The sequence below is a fragment of the Dipodomys spectabilis genome, unplaced genomic scaffold, assembly GCF_019054845.1.
Source record: "Dipodomys spectabilis isolate Male_0828 unplaced genomic scaffold, ASM1905484v1 ptg000081l, whole genome shotgun sequence".
In the NCBI taxonomy this organism is placed as follows: Eukaryota; Metazoa; Chordata; class Mammalia; order Rodentia; family Heteromyidae; genus Dipodomys; species Dipodomys spectabilis.
This window is the reverse complement of record NW_024870758.1, coordinates 6,514,136-6,530,000: the sequence shown is the minus strand read 5'-3', so window position 1 is coordinate 6,530,000 and position 15,865 is coordinate 6,514,136.

Genomic DNA, 15,865 nt, shown 5'->3' with positions numbered 1-15,865 from the left:
ACACTAAAGCAAAGAATGTTTTCATTCTCCTGACATCTATATCAGAAGCAAAAACTACACAGAAAGCCAAAGCAAAGGAAATATTATTAGGGGGCTAAATAAGATGACTAGGAAATTCTTCTGTGAGGAAATGGCATTTGAAAAGATGAAGGTGTGAGACATTTGACATTGAAAGAGTGGGTGAAGCACAACCAAGGCTTAGTAGAGGAAGTATAAAAGTAGTTGGGGAGATGTTCTAGTCTTCGTGGGAAATACAGAAGTCCATTATGCTTGGGGATCGTAAGCAGAAGGAAATAGTTAAGCCCTATGTAGTCCAGCATCAGATGTAAATGGTGTGATTATATTTTATAACTCATAATCAACATGCTTCACAAATATACAAGAAATTGAGTCTGATTATACAAATAATAATACTGTATAACAAATTCATAAGTATAATATAGTTAATGAAATTAACCTCTCGTACTTACAAGCACTTATGAGCAATGATATAATTTTCCATATATGTGTATGCATGTATATGCATATATGTATGAGCACATATTCTGCTGAAATGTCCTCACAGGGTTTCTCTAAACTAGGAAATCCAGAAAGAGGTTGAGCTTCGGCAGGAATGAATAAATACAAACAAACCACTGAACTGAGGCATTTCTTAAGGTCATGTCCTACATTATTTTTGAATATACATTGCATTTGAAATGCCCTTTAGAAATTGTGTCCCTAATCCAAAGAAAACAAAAAAGTAAATATTTGTGTTTGTATTTTTAGAAGGCATTAACCTTCAGGGAACTGAAGGCGTGTGGACAGAGGAGAGGCAATTTCTGTGAAATAAAATGTATTCAGTGCATTAGATGGCAGATATTTTATTGGCCCTTTTTTGTATAACTTCCTTGATGCTTAAAATAGTCTAGCATTAAAAACTTTGTGAATGTGGGTACCTATCTTGGTCCCACAGAGCCATAAAATAAATATAGATTTGCTACCAAAACATATGCTGCTTTTTCTTAAGTTAAATTAACAAAATATATCAGGTTTCGGAGCTAGTGAAAATTACATAAGTCATCAAAATCAATACCCTTGGCCTTGCCTAGTCTTGTTCAAGGAGATGACAAATTCAGAGTTTTGAAAGTAATGACCCCTCTAATTAAATGTCTCACAAGAAAATGACTTTTTTTTTCAAAAGATGTTGCTTTACCTAGGATGTGGTATATGTTAAATGTCAACATTAAATTAAGAAGAATTTCTTAGTATATTTCACCTTGCAAAACTCATGTGCATAAATTCCACCAAGAATATAGATAGCATCCCAAATGTTGTAAACTTCCATAATGAATGTATAAGCAACCATCATGCTATCTCCTTAGCATCTACTGAATGAACTCCTCTCTCCATTTCTCCACTTATCCAAAGCAATTCTTAGTTTATAGACATGAGTAATTGTTTTGAGATATTTTCCCATTACAAACTTCTCTATGTATAGAGATTAAAGCACCATAATAGAGTTGACCACAGCCTCCTCTATTATGTGATGGTATATGTTCTGTAGAATCAGTAAAGAAAAAGAAGATGCAAGAGTGTACACAAATGGTCTAAGAAGATATTCATTCTTGCACTCATGTGGATTCTTTACAATAACTGGTCCTGTAACAATGACTCTGGAAGTTGAAAAACATATTTGATCTCTTCCTTGGAAACCTAGAAAGGCAGGAGTTATTATAAACCATTTTGTAATGAGCAAGCTACCCTTGGAATAAAGCATAAAGCATCTTATGTCAGAAGTAAGGAAATAACGTCTGAAAAGGCATTAAGAATGTAGACTTTAAGCAGCACATGCTAGTCTTTTGTCTAGAAAGACACATTAAAATTTTAAGATAGAATCTATAGTTTAAAATGGGAATATGGAAAAAAATCCATGTTCCTATTGTACTTATATAACCAAAAATATAATAAATTTACTAAATATGTATGAAATGTCCCTATGAATTCCTCACAAATTCTTCATTTGATATATTTATATATTTTCATGAAACACCACTTCAAAGAAATTATGTAGAAATGCCGAGACATAAGCTATAAAATATGTTTCAGTTTCTGTATATGCTGATTTTCCTATGTCTCCTGTTAGTTTAAGCCAGAATACTAGCTCTTCTAGTTTGATCATTACTGTCTCTAGAAAATTTCCAGATACAACTATATCTTCATTCTGGTATTAAAAAAATTAAAAAATCTTTCAAATGATAATCAAAATGACATACATGTGCTTATGCAGATGTATTTATATCAACCAAATAGAAATTTGTGCTATGGATATTTTCAAATCAGAGGTATAATACTGAAAAGCATAAAAAATTAAAGTGTTACATTATAATTGCTATCATCCTCAGTTATTTATAAAAATTAGTCTCCACATGAATTTAAACATGTTGACAGACAGAAGAGTCACCATTAACATCATGGTCAATGGTTACTTTCTCAAAGATAATGAATTTTGTTTTAAAAAAAGGAAATTCATAAATTTCTTGTTAGGACGTTGCTTTTTATTGGCCACCTAAAATATCATTTAAATGTGATTATTAGAGGATAATGATGAGGTTAAAATAGCCTTTGCAATGTATACTTGAATCAGTAAATCCTAATTAGTAGTGCCAGATGACAGATTGTAAAATGATCTTTGTATGGAATATTTCCTCTGATTATATTGTTCTTCCAGAGTTCACCAAGACAAAGAAAAGGTGAAAACATCAGTATGGAATGATTATATACAATTTATGATATTTCTCACATAGAAACTTTCAGCTACTCAAGAATGCATTGTTTTCACAAAGCATTTATTAAATAGCAAGTCCTTTGTACAACTACTAAAAAATATTAAAATATTTGTAAAAAGGAAACATTTTTAATATACAAGGCAAAGTGCAATTTCCACTGAAAATCGAAGATGGAGGAGAAGCTGGGGGCTAGACAAGCCCTAGTGTAGAAACCAGTTTTAGTGTTCCAGTGGAAAATCGAAGAATAGAGAGCTACACAAGTGTGCCACAATAGTACAGAGAGGAAAAATTCAGTCAGCTTGGTTAAGGACACAGATTTGAGCACTCACAGCCTGCCTTGGAAGTGATGGCTTCCACCATCATATCAACAGAGAGAGCACAGGATAAAGGCACCAGAGGTGTTGTGCTAGCAGATTCTACTCATTGCCAGCAAAACTTACAAGGAGTGGCAATCTTCCTACTGACCACAGATAGTTGCAGACCATAGATGTGGACAGTCTGGAAACCAAAGGAAAACCGTGAGTACCCCCAAGACATCCTCATTCCATCTCAAGGAGCAGGGATGGGACTATAGCCCCAACAACCACTGGAGAAGAATTCCATGTTTGATCCTGACAAAGACCTGGCCAGAGCAGCTAACACGTAAGTCAGGCTTTGGAAGAAGATAATAGGAGCCATTCAACAGGTCAAAGGAACCAGACCTGCAGTGGGGCTCAGCTCCACCATGGGAAAAATTGCCCCTCCAAAGCAGAGACAGATTCTCAGGGGTGGGACAGACTCTCCTTAGTGAGTAAACAGAGTCAAGGACTACCCTACTCCTCTGCAGCACAGGCAAACACTCCAGCCCTAGAGCTTTTACACATAAATTCTGAGATTGGCTCCAGGTTGGGTTGCTTGATCTCTCAAGAGCTAGTCCATCAGGGTAAAGCTACTGAGTGCTGACAGTCCACAGTCTTACCTACAATCTAGCTCCCTCACAACAGCAACAAGCTAGAGGAAACAGCCTTATCCTTCTTTTGTGATACTCAGAGTAGATTGTCCTTCCACTGAACTAGCCTGGGAGGGGGCACATAAACTCACAGTAAGGCAGAACTTCCTTCTGCTTGCTCAAACTGATTTAAGAAACCAACCAAGCCAAAGGAAAACCAAACACCACAAGCACACCAGAGACTCCATCAAAAGACTGGTGGCAGTCACAGGGGAGACACAAGATCCACCCCCAACTCCAAAAAAAAAAGGAAGAAATATTTTTCTACCTATTTTTTTAAATTGTTGTCTAAGTATTCTCATTTTTATTTTAGGTTGGATTTTTGTTGTTGTGTTGTTTCTTTTTTGTTTATTTTTATATTCTCTTTATACTCTCATTTTGGTCGTTTATTTGTATATTTATTTTTTGTCTTACTTAATTGTTGTTCTGTTCAACGCAGATATATACCTGTCTTCAAATATTAGACCTAATCCTTCATTCTATGCATGCTTAATTCTGATATTGCTTATTCAATTCACAACTCCCAGACTTAACTCCTTTAATTGTAGAATTATTTCTTTATAATTATATATATATATATATATTTAAGTGTTTCATTTTATTTTTTTATTTTTGCCTTTTCTTTATCTCTCTTTTCCTTTCCTTCTATCCCCTCCCTCTCTCTGTATTTAAGTCTTGGTTATATTCCCTCTCACACCTTCCTTCTCTACATTCCTCTAATCTTATTTTCTACTTATAATTCTCCCTATACGATTAATTTCTGGTCTGCTGACTCCTTTGATTTTTCTTCTTTTTCTTTTATTTTCTTTTTAATTTTTTATTGTGAAAATACCTTACAGAGGGGTTATAATTACATGGGCAAGGTAATGAGTACATTTCTTATCAAGCATTGTTGCCTACTCCTTTGTTTTTCCTTCCCACCTTCCCCCCCCACCTCCTAGCCCCACCCCGCCAGAGTTGTAAAGTATGTTTTTCTATGTTACGACTTGTACATCTCATTGTTGCAATGGGTCCACCTGTATGCCTATTTAAACGGTTCGTTTTTGCCCTTCCCCTCCACAAATTATAACAACATCAAATACAATGAAAGCAGGGTTATACTATGGGCAAGGGACAAACAAAGCAACAAAGAAATCATCTTATAAATATGTTAGAAACAATCGCAAGAAAGATAAAAAAAAATTGAATACTTATCTTGGGGTTCATTTCACCTAACATCAACTTATCTGACCTTTTCTGCTTGTCTCAGACATATACTAGTTATTGCAAATAAGGGAAACCATGAGAACTATGTTTCTTTGAACCTGGCATACTTCACTTCATATAATTTTTTCAAGTCTTCCATTTCCTAACAAATGGGGCAATGTCATTCTTTCTGATGCAGGCATAGAATTCAATTGTGTATATATACCACATTTTCTTGATCCATTCATCTACTGAGGGGCATCTGGGTTGGCTCCATATCTTAGCTATGGTAAATAATGCTGCATTAAACATAGTGTGCTGTTAGCTTTAGTATTGTCTTGTTTGAGAGCATTCGGGTAAATGCCCAAAAGTGGGATTGCTAGGCCATAGGGGAGCTCTATGTGGAGTCTTTTGAGGAACCTCCATACTTCTTTCCAAAGTGGTTGAACAAGTTTACATTCCCATCAACAATGATAGATTTATTCAACATTTGGAAGACACCATCAGCAGGCCTAATTTGAGGTTAATGGGCATAGAGGAGCACCTAGAGACAGAAGTTAATGGACTGGGAAATTTAGTTAACAGTATCGTAGCACAGAACTTCCCAAACATGCAAAAAAAAAAAAAAAAAAAAAAAAAAAGGAAAAAAAAGATAAGACTATTCAAATACAAGAATCCTTTAGAACCCCAAATAGACCAGACCAGAACAAGATATCCCACCATCACATTTTAATCCACACAAGATCAATTTAGACCAAGGAAAGGATCCTTAAAGCTGCCAAAGAGAAAATATCAATCACCTATAAATGGAAACCAATCAGAATAACTTCAGATTTCTCAACAAAGACAATGAAAGCAAGAAGAGACTGGAATGATGTATTCCACACCCTAAAGACAAGCAACTGTCAACCAAGAAAACTGTACCCAACTAAACTCTCCTTCATAACAGAATTTCAAATAAAAACCTTCCATAGCAAAGTAACTGAAACAATATATCTCCACTAAGCCAGCCCTAAAAAAGATACTTACAGATGTTCTACACATAGAAAACCAACAAGACCACAATAAAGGCCAAAAAACTGCCCCAAACAGAGAATACAAGAATCATAGGAAGAAGCCAGTAGACACAGCCCCGAAGAAGGTGGATAACATGGCAGGAACTACCAAACACCTCTTAGTCTTAACTCTCAATATTAATGGACTTAACTCTCCATTTAAGTGACATAGACTGTCTAGTTGGATCAAAAAGCAAGTCCCTTCTATCTGCTGCCTTCAAAAGATACACCTTGCTCACAAAAACAATCATTCTGAAAGTAAAAGGCTGGAATAAAATCTACCAAGCAAACGGCCTCCATAAATGGGTGCGGATTGCAAGTTGAATATCAGATATAATAGACTTCAAATTAAAATTAGTGAGAAGAGATAAAGAAGGTCTTTACTTACAAATTAAAGGATCTCTCCTTCAGGAGGATATTGCAATTCTAAATATCTATTCATGAAATAATGGAGCACCCAAATTTGACTAAGAAACACTACTTTCTCTCAAATCTCACATAGATCCAAAGACATTAATTGTCTTTTAACACACCACTATCCCTACTGGATAAATCAACGGGCAAAAACTCAACAGAGAAGCCTCAGACTTAAATAGCTGCATAGATCAACTAGACTTAACAGACATCTACTGAATATTTCACCCACCAGCATCAGAATACACATTCTTGTCAGCAGCACATGAAAATTCTCCAAAATAGACCACATTTTAGGACACAAAGCAAATTTGTACAAATTCAGAAAACCTTGAAATTATGCACCAGCATTCTTTCAGACCACAAGAAAATAAAATTAAAGTTCAGCACCAAAAGCCACCAAACAAAATCCTGTAATACATGGAGGCTGAACAACACACTGTTGACACACTGTTGTACCACCACTAGATCATAGAAGAGATTAGAAAGGAAATTCAAATGTTCATGATATTTAAAAAAAATGAACCTACAAATCACCAGTTCCTCTGGGACACAGCAAAGGCAGTACTCAGATGCCACTTTATAGCTCAGAGTTCCTACATCAACAAATTGGAGAGATTTGAAACCAACAATTTAACGAGGCACCTGAAGATCCTTGAAAAAGAGCAACAAGCTAAACCCCAATCCAGTAGACAGAGGGAAATAATTAAAATTAAATCAGAATTAAGTGAATTAGAGTCCAAAAGTCACACTGAAAGAATCAACAAAACAGAGTTGGTTCTTAAAAAATATGGCAAAATTGGCAAACTCTTAACAAATCTTATTAGAAAAAGAAGAGAATATACCCAAATAAACAAACTCAGAGATGAGAATGGTAACATCACCACAGAAACAACCAAGATTCAGAACATTATAAGGGAATACTTTTCAAATTTTTATGCTAATAGGCTTAAGAATCTGAAAGAAATGGAGGAATTTCTAGCAAATATTGACATTCTGAAACTGAACCAAGATCAAACACACTTTATGATAAGAGCTCTTAAAATCTAGGAATCCATGGAGCATTCTTAAATATAATAAAGGCTATGACAAACCTACAGACAGCATTATACTTAATCACAAAAAGTTAAAGTCATTTCCTCTAAATTCAGGAACGAGAGAAGGATGTCCAGTTTCTCCACTTCTCTTCGATTTAGTATTAGAATGCCTATCTAGAGCAGTAAGACAGGATGCAAACCTAAAGGGGACAAAAATAGAGAAAGACTATGTAAAACTCTACCTCTTTGCAGATGACATGATCTTGTATTTAAAGAACACCATGAGGTCTCCACTCCTAAATTATTCTAGCTGATCTGAAACTTGGCAAAGTAGCAGGATGCAAAATTAACCCTCAAAAATCAGTGGTTTTTCTGTATGCCAATAACGAGAAGAGCATGGCTGAAATCAGGAAAAGAACTACTTTTGAAAAAGGCCCACAAAAATAACATACGTAAGAGTTAACTAAAGGAGTGAAGGACTTTTATGATGAAAATGTTAAAAATGTGAAAAAGGAAATTAACGCAGAGCTAAGGATGTGGAAAAACCTCCCATACTACTGAATTTAGAGGATTTACATAGTGAAAATGGCAATACTACCAAAGGCTATCTACTAATTTAGTGATATACCTATCAATATCTCAATCTCGTTCTTTAAGGAAATAGAAGAAGCACTCCAAAAATTTATATGGAACATAGAAGACCCCGAATAACAAAAATAATCCTAAGCAGAAAGAATAGTTCTGGAGGAATATCAATACCAAACTTCAAATTCTAGTACAAGGCCAATATAATCAAAACAGTTTTGTACTGGCACAAAAATAGACATGAAGACCATCGTAATAGAACTGAACCCAGAAATGAACTCACAGACCTATAGCCAACTAAACTTAGAGAAGGGAGCTAAAAAAAATAGAATGGAAGAAAGACAGCCTCTTCAATAAATGGTGCTGGAAAAATCTGTTGAACTCATGTATAAAACTAAAGATAGATCCTTATATATCACCCTGCACCAGAATCAACTCCAAATGGATCAAAGACCTTGAGTCAAAGAAGACAACCAGAAAATGGAATAGAGAGAATGGAATAGAAGAAACCCTAGGCCTCTTTGGCAGAGGCCAAAATTTTCTTAATAGAGACCCAGAAACACAACAAATCAAAGAAAGGTTGGAAAAATGGAATTGCATGAAGCTGCAGAGCTTCTGAGTGGCAAAGGGAATAGCTAGCAAGATCAATAGATAGCCCACAGATTGAGAGAAGATCACTTGCCATACACAAGACAAGGGTATCACATCTAAAATATACTTGGAACTCAAAACATTAAATCCCAACAACAAATCCTCAAACAACTGCCCAATAAATAAGTGGGTTAAAGACTTACAGAGAAACATCTCTGAAGAGAAAATAAGAATGGCCAATAGACACATGAAGAAATGCTCAACTTCTCTAACCATAAAAGAAATGCAAATCAAAACAACATTGGATTCCACCTCATCCCAGTTAAAATGACTATAGTATTCTAATAACAACAGATGCTGGAGGGGATGTGGCCAAAAGGGAACCTTTCTGCATTGTTGGTGGAAAGCCTATGGAGATATCTTAAAAGACTCCACATAGAGCTCCCTTATGGCTCAGCAACCCCACTTTTAGGCATTCACCCAAATGATCACAAACAGGCTATACAAAAGCTTCCAGCACAACTATGTTTCTGGCAACATTACTCACCATATTATAATTCTAAAATAGACTCTAAATTTGAGTGGCTATTACTGTTAATTAAACCATAAAGGTTTGTCACACAAATAGTCTTTAACTTGTATCATATTATAAACATCAAGCACACCTACTCTGTTTTATGTACCATGCTTAAATATTTTCTATCTAGGACAAAAGAATTTAAAACATCATCTTTGTGTGCTCTTCATGTTCTCATTGCAAGCAGATTAAAAATAATAAAGCAGAACTACTTTGAGTTTGGTTATTTTGTTTAAGTTTTGAGAAGCTCATGATAGTGATTTAAACAGAATGAAGTAAACCCTTCGGATTTGAGATAAAAATACGTATAGATTTCAATGAGAAAAAAAATATTGAGCTGGGTGCTGGTGGCTCATGTTTATAATCCTAGCTACTTAAGAGGCTGAGATCTGAGGATCCCAGTTCAAAGCTAGCCTGGGTAGCAACATCCATAAGAGTCTTATCTCCAATTAATTGTCAAGAAAACAAACAAACAAACAAACAAAGGCAGTGGTGCTGTGTCTCAAGTGGTAGTGCTCACTTTGAGCTCAAGGACAGCATGAAGGCCCAGAGTTCAATACCAAATTCGAAACTCTACTACAAAGCCAAAGTAATCAAAACAGCTTGGTACTGGCACAAGAACAGACCTCAGGAACAATGGAATAGAATTGAAAACCCAGAAATGTACCCACAGACATATAGCCAACTAATTTTTGATAAAGCAACTAAAAAAATAGAATGGGAGAAAGACAGCCTCTTCAATAAATGGTGCTGGAAATATTTGTTGAACACATGTATAAAACTAAAGCTAGATCCTTATATACCACCTTTCACCAGAATCAACTCCAAATGGATCAAAAACCTTGAGTCAAAGCAGACAACCAGAAAACGGAATAGAGAGAATGGAATAGGAGAAACCCTAGGCCTCCTTGGCAGAGGCCAAAATTTTCCTAACAGAGACCCAGAAACACAACTAATCAAAGAAAGGTTGGACAAATGGGATTGCATGAAGCTGCAGAGCTTCTGAGTGGCAAAGGGCATAGCTAGCAAGATCAATAGAAAGCCCACAGATTGAGAGAAGATCTTCACTTGCCATACACAAGACAAGGGTCTCACATCTAAAATGTACTTGGAAATCAAAACATTAAATCCCAACAACAAATCCTCAAAGAAACAACTACCAGATAAATAAGTGGGTTAAAGACTTAAAGAGAAACATCTCTGAAGAAGAAATAAGAATGGCCAATAGACACATGAAAAAATGCTCAACTTCTCTAGCCATAAACGAAATGCAAATCAAAACAACATTGAGATACCACCTCACCCCAGTTATAATGGCTATAATCAAGAATTCTAATAATAATAGATGCTGGAGGGGATGTGGACAGAAGGGAACCTTACTTACTGCATTGTTGGTGGGAGTGTAAACATGTTCAACCACTTTGCAAAGCAGTATGGAGGTTCCTCAAAAGACTCCACTTTGCCAGGCACTGGTGGTTCATGCCTGTAGTCCTAGCAACTCATGAGGCTGAGATCTGAGGATCATGGTTCAAAGCCAGCCTGGTCAGAAAAGTCCCTGGGACTCTTTTCTCCAATTAACCACCAGAAAACCGGAAGTGGTACTGTGGCTCAAGCGGTAGAGCTGAAGAGCTGAGGGACAGTGCCCAAGCCCAGAGTTCAAGCCCAACGACCCACCCAGCAATCTCACTTTTGGACATTTACCCAAATGATCACAAACAGGTCCATACTAAAGCTTCCAACACAACTATGTTTATCACAGCATTATTTACCATACTTAAGATATGGAACCAACCCAGATGCCCCTCAGTAGATGAATGGATCAAGAAAATGCTGTCTATATATACAATTCTATGCTTCCATCAGAAAGAATGCCATTGCTCTCTTTGTTATGAAATGGAAAGACTTGGGAAAAAATTATATTAAGTGAAGTAAACCAGGCCCCCCAAAAACATAGGTCCCATGGTTTCCTTTATTTGCAATAACTGGGAGAAGCAGAAAAGGTCAAAATCTATGTACTTACGACCATATAAGATGATGCTAAGCGAAATGAACCCCAAGATAGGGACACAAATTGTTGTTTTTTCTGTCTTGTTATTGTTTCTAATGTATATATAATGTACCATGTGATTTTTTTTCTTGTTTTGTGTATTGTTCCCCATGGTATAACCCTTGTTTTCACTGTATTTGATATCGATATAATTTTGGGAGGAGAAGGTAAAAAACAAAATGTTTAAATAGGGATACAGGTTGACCCATTGCAACAATGAGATGTAGAAGACACTATGCTGACAAATGAACTTTACAATTTAGTCAGGAGGCGGGGATAGTTGTGGAGGTGGGAGGGAGGGAAAAAAAAAGAGGAGTCAATAATGCTTGAGAGGAAATGTCTCATTATCTTGCTCATGTAATTGTAACACCTCTGTACAGTATTTTTATAATATAAAGCTTACTAAAACATAAAAGTTAATTTAGGGCTTTTATATGAAATCCCCTAAAGATCTTGATAATAAATTCCCATTCACTTTTTAAAAAAAAAAATTAAAAAGACCCACAACAGACAAAAATGAGAGATAGACAAAATTATGAATGGACCTTGTTCAATATATTCTGTATATTTTATGAAAATAATATTCTATTAACACTGATAACTTCATAGTTACAAAGTTTTATGAATTCATAATAATGTATTTATTGTTTAAATTGCAATAATTCTATGGTTATTTACAACTTTAGCTAAAATCTGGAAGTTTTGCCTTAAGTTTTTTGTTTTTAATTTCAGATTTTGTTTTTGTCTTTCATTTCCCAGGATGTATTCATACTTTATTTTACTTTATATTTGGCAACTGCTCTTTCTTTTAAACTTTACCACCTTCTCTTTTATTTTCACAGTTGCTGCTGTACATCTGAAAAAGTAAGCTTATTTAAATTCCCATAATACCTTTGTGCAACATATTGCTCACACATAAGCAACATGATATCTAAGTCTCCTCATGCATTGTTTGAATGTCATTCACCAGTGCAGTCTATATTCCAATCACAGGAAATTCTAGCTGCTGTTGTTAGAATGGTGAGAATAAGACCTTTCTCATTTACTAGTCAATGAACTAGTAATAAACAGATGAAATTATATTGCTACTTAAAACACACGTTGCATAGAAAACCTAAGCAAAGAAAAGTGGTAGAGGATAGCGAAAGGAGAAAATGCTATTTGTTTTTAGAGAATGGCCTCTGTAAAATTTTATCTCAGAAGCAAAGACACAAATTAAGTGAAAGATGGAGCCATAAAATCATCAGGGAAAACTTGCTACAAAGGGAAGAAACAGGTACAAAGCCCCTGAAAGCCCCTGAAAGGTGATAACAAGGATGGGGTGCTGAATGCAGAAAAGCACTATGGCAAGGAGAGAATGAAGCAAGGAAAAGTGGTAGAGAATAGCGAAAGGAGAAAATGCTGGGACCTGTCATCAAAGACATTGCATTTTCTGTAATCTGGTGTGGAACTATGGGAGATTTTAACAATAGTAGTGATAAGAATTTATTGGTATCTGGAAAGGATTATATTATATGATAAATTTAGAAATGAACAACTGAAGGACAAGAGTATATATAAACCATAAAAGATTATGAAAGCATCTGGATTTGTGTTATTTTGCTTTGATTTGGCTTGCCAATATCAGAGCTTGAACTTGAGATTTCACATTCAGTCATCTGGCTGGCTCACACGTGGCTTTCTACCACTTGTGCCACACCTGTAGCGCAGCCTTTTCATAATCAACTGAAGACAGAATATTGCAGACTTTTTTGCTTAGGCTGATCTCTAAGCTACATCATTTAGAAACTCTCCCACAGATAGTGGGTTTGTGTGTACTTTTTAAGGGGTAGACACAATTTATTAATGGATTAGATCTAGAATACGGGGAATTTGAGGAGTCCATAATCCTGATAACATTATTACAGAGACTGAAAGGGTGACAGTGACTTGGCAAGAGAAGTAACTTGTGAACAGCAGACTCTAAGAAAAATGTGTTTCTTTGGGCCTGGATTACTTCACTTAATATAATTTTTTCCAAGTCTTTCCATTTCCTAACAAATGGGACAATGTCATTCTTTCTAATGGAGACATAGAATTCCATTTAGTATATATACCACATTTTCTTGATCCATTCATCTACTTAGGGGCATCTGGGTTGGTTCCATATCTTAGCTAAGGTAAATAATGCTGCAATAAACATAGTTGTGCTGGTAGCTTTAGTATGGTCTTGTTTGTGATCATTTGGGTAAATACCCAAAAGTGGAATTGCTGGGTCATAGATCCCATGGTTTCCCTTATTTGCAATAACTAGTATATGTCTGAGTCAAGCAGAAACGGTCAGGTAGGTTGATTTTAAGGGAATGAACCCCAAGATAAGTATTCAACTGTTACTTTCTTCCATACAGTTGTTTCTAAAATATTTATAAGATGATTTCTATATTGCTTTGTATATTTCTCCCCCACGATATAACCCCTGCTTTCATTATATTTGATGTTTGGTATAATTTGTGGAGGGGAAGGGCAAAAACAAATTGTTTAACTAGGGATACAGGTGGACCCATTGCAACAATGAGATGTACAAGTCATTATGTCGAAAAACGAACTTTACAACTTTGGTGGGGGAGGAGGATAGGGTTGGGGAGGTGAGAGGAGTATGGGAAGGGACGGAAAGGGGAAACAAAGAGGAGGCAACAATGCTTGATAAGAAATGTATGCGTTGTCTTGCCCATGTAATTGTAACACCTCTGAATGGTATTTTCACAATAAAAAAAGAGATATATGACAAGATAAATGAAAGACAAGTTTCTAGTAGCACAGGTCACTGTTCTTGAAGTGATCAAATTAACTGCAATTATGGGAGGTAGGGGGGATAATTTCCAAATAATGGGGTTTTCTTGCCCTCACCAATGACCAGCCCATTGCAAAGAAGAAAGACACCATGAACAAAGATGAAAGAAAAATGTCAGCATCTACTTCCCCAAGAATAACACTTTTGGTTACAGTCATGAGACATGCAGTACTATTATTTCTCAATTGTGTAGGGTATTAGTAAACCTATGGATTGAATGCATAGCTATTCTATTAGTCATTCTATCCCCAAGGAAAGACATGCTAAATCCTCTAATGTTGTCTTATGATTAAACTTGGTAATAATGATCTATCTGTAAACCTCAGAATTGCTCATTTCACTCTGTGAATTCCTTCCTCAGAACCTTTGTATCTACAGGTATGGAGAAGGTTGCTCAGAATGAGAGAAAGAGCTTTTTATGTTGGAATGAAAATGGAGCTTTCTTCCCTACTATTCACCAATTTTCATGATTGTGAATTTTGTCCAAATGATTTTAATATACTCTTTTATATTAGAAGCACCTTTTTTCCCAAAAGTTTTATATTCCATACATATATTCTCTCTCTAAGCCTGGGCTTTCTGTCCCTATTCCACATTGTGTTTCTAAAAAACTGCTTTGGGAAATCTGTTGGAAAAAAATATAAATAAAGAAGAAGAATCAAAAAGAAAAATCAAAAAATGAACTCCTATAAATAATGCTTCAAAATAATATTCTTTCAAAGAACAAGGACATATATTATGTATTTGAAGTTGAGATGCCATTAAAGGTTGAGAATTGAAAGAAAAAAAGGCTAGAATGCCTAAATGAATAAATGAATGTCTCACTTACAAACAGAAATCCACTGGGCTGGGAGGGTGGCTCAGTGGTAGAGTGCTTGCCTTGCATGCATGAGGTCCTGGGTTCGATTCCTCAGCATCACATAAGCAAAAAGAAAAAAGCTGGAAGTGGCATTGTGGCTCAAGTGCTAGAGCACTAGCCTTGAGGTGCAGAGCTAAGGGACATCCAGGCCCAGAGTTCAGGCTCCACCACTTGACCCTCCCCCCCCAAAAAAAAAAGAAAAAAAAGAAACACAAGGCCATGTCTTACATGTATGAATAACGGTGATGGCATGAGCAGGGGCATTCATTTCTGAAGGTCAAACAATGATAATAAAGAGTTGGTTATGGTGGAGGGTTATGTGTGATAGAATGAAAGAACAAGGATTTATCAATAAGTTAAGGACATACAGTGAGAAAGTCATAGAATTATAAAGGATCACACAAAATATCACAAACATTTTTACTGATACATTTTCTTGTGCTAGTACTTGAGCTAACTCTGTTAGCTTTTGCACTCAAGGCCACCACTCTACTACTTTATAAAAAGTTGAATTTCTAAAGCAAAACAATCCCACTTTTGGGCATTTACCCAAATGATCACAAACAAGACCATACTAAAGATACCTGCACAACTATGTTTATCACAACATTATTTACCATAGCTAAGATAAGGAACCAACCAAGATGCTCCTCAGTAGATGAATGGATCAAGAAAATGTGGTATGAATACACAATGGAATTCTCTGCCTCCATTAGAAAGAATGACAATTCCCCATTTGTTAGGAAATGGAAAGACTTGGAAAAAAATTATATGAAGTGAAGTAAGCCAGGCCCAAAGAAACATAGGTTCCATGGTTTCCCTTATTTGCAATAACTAGTATATGTCTGAAACAAGCAGAAACCATCAGATTAGATGATGTAAATGGAATGAACTCCAAGATAAGGACACAAGTGTTTTTTTTTTTTTTT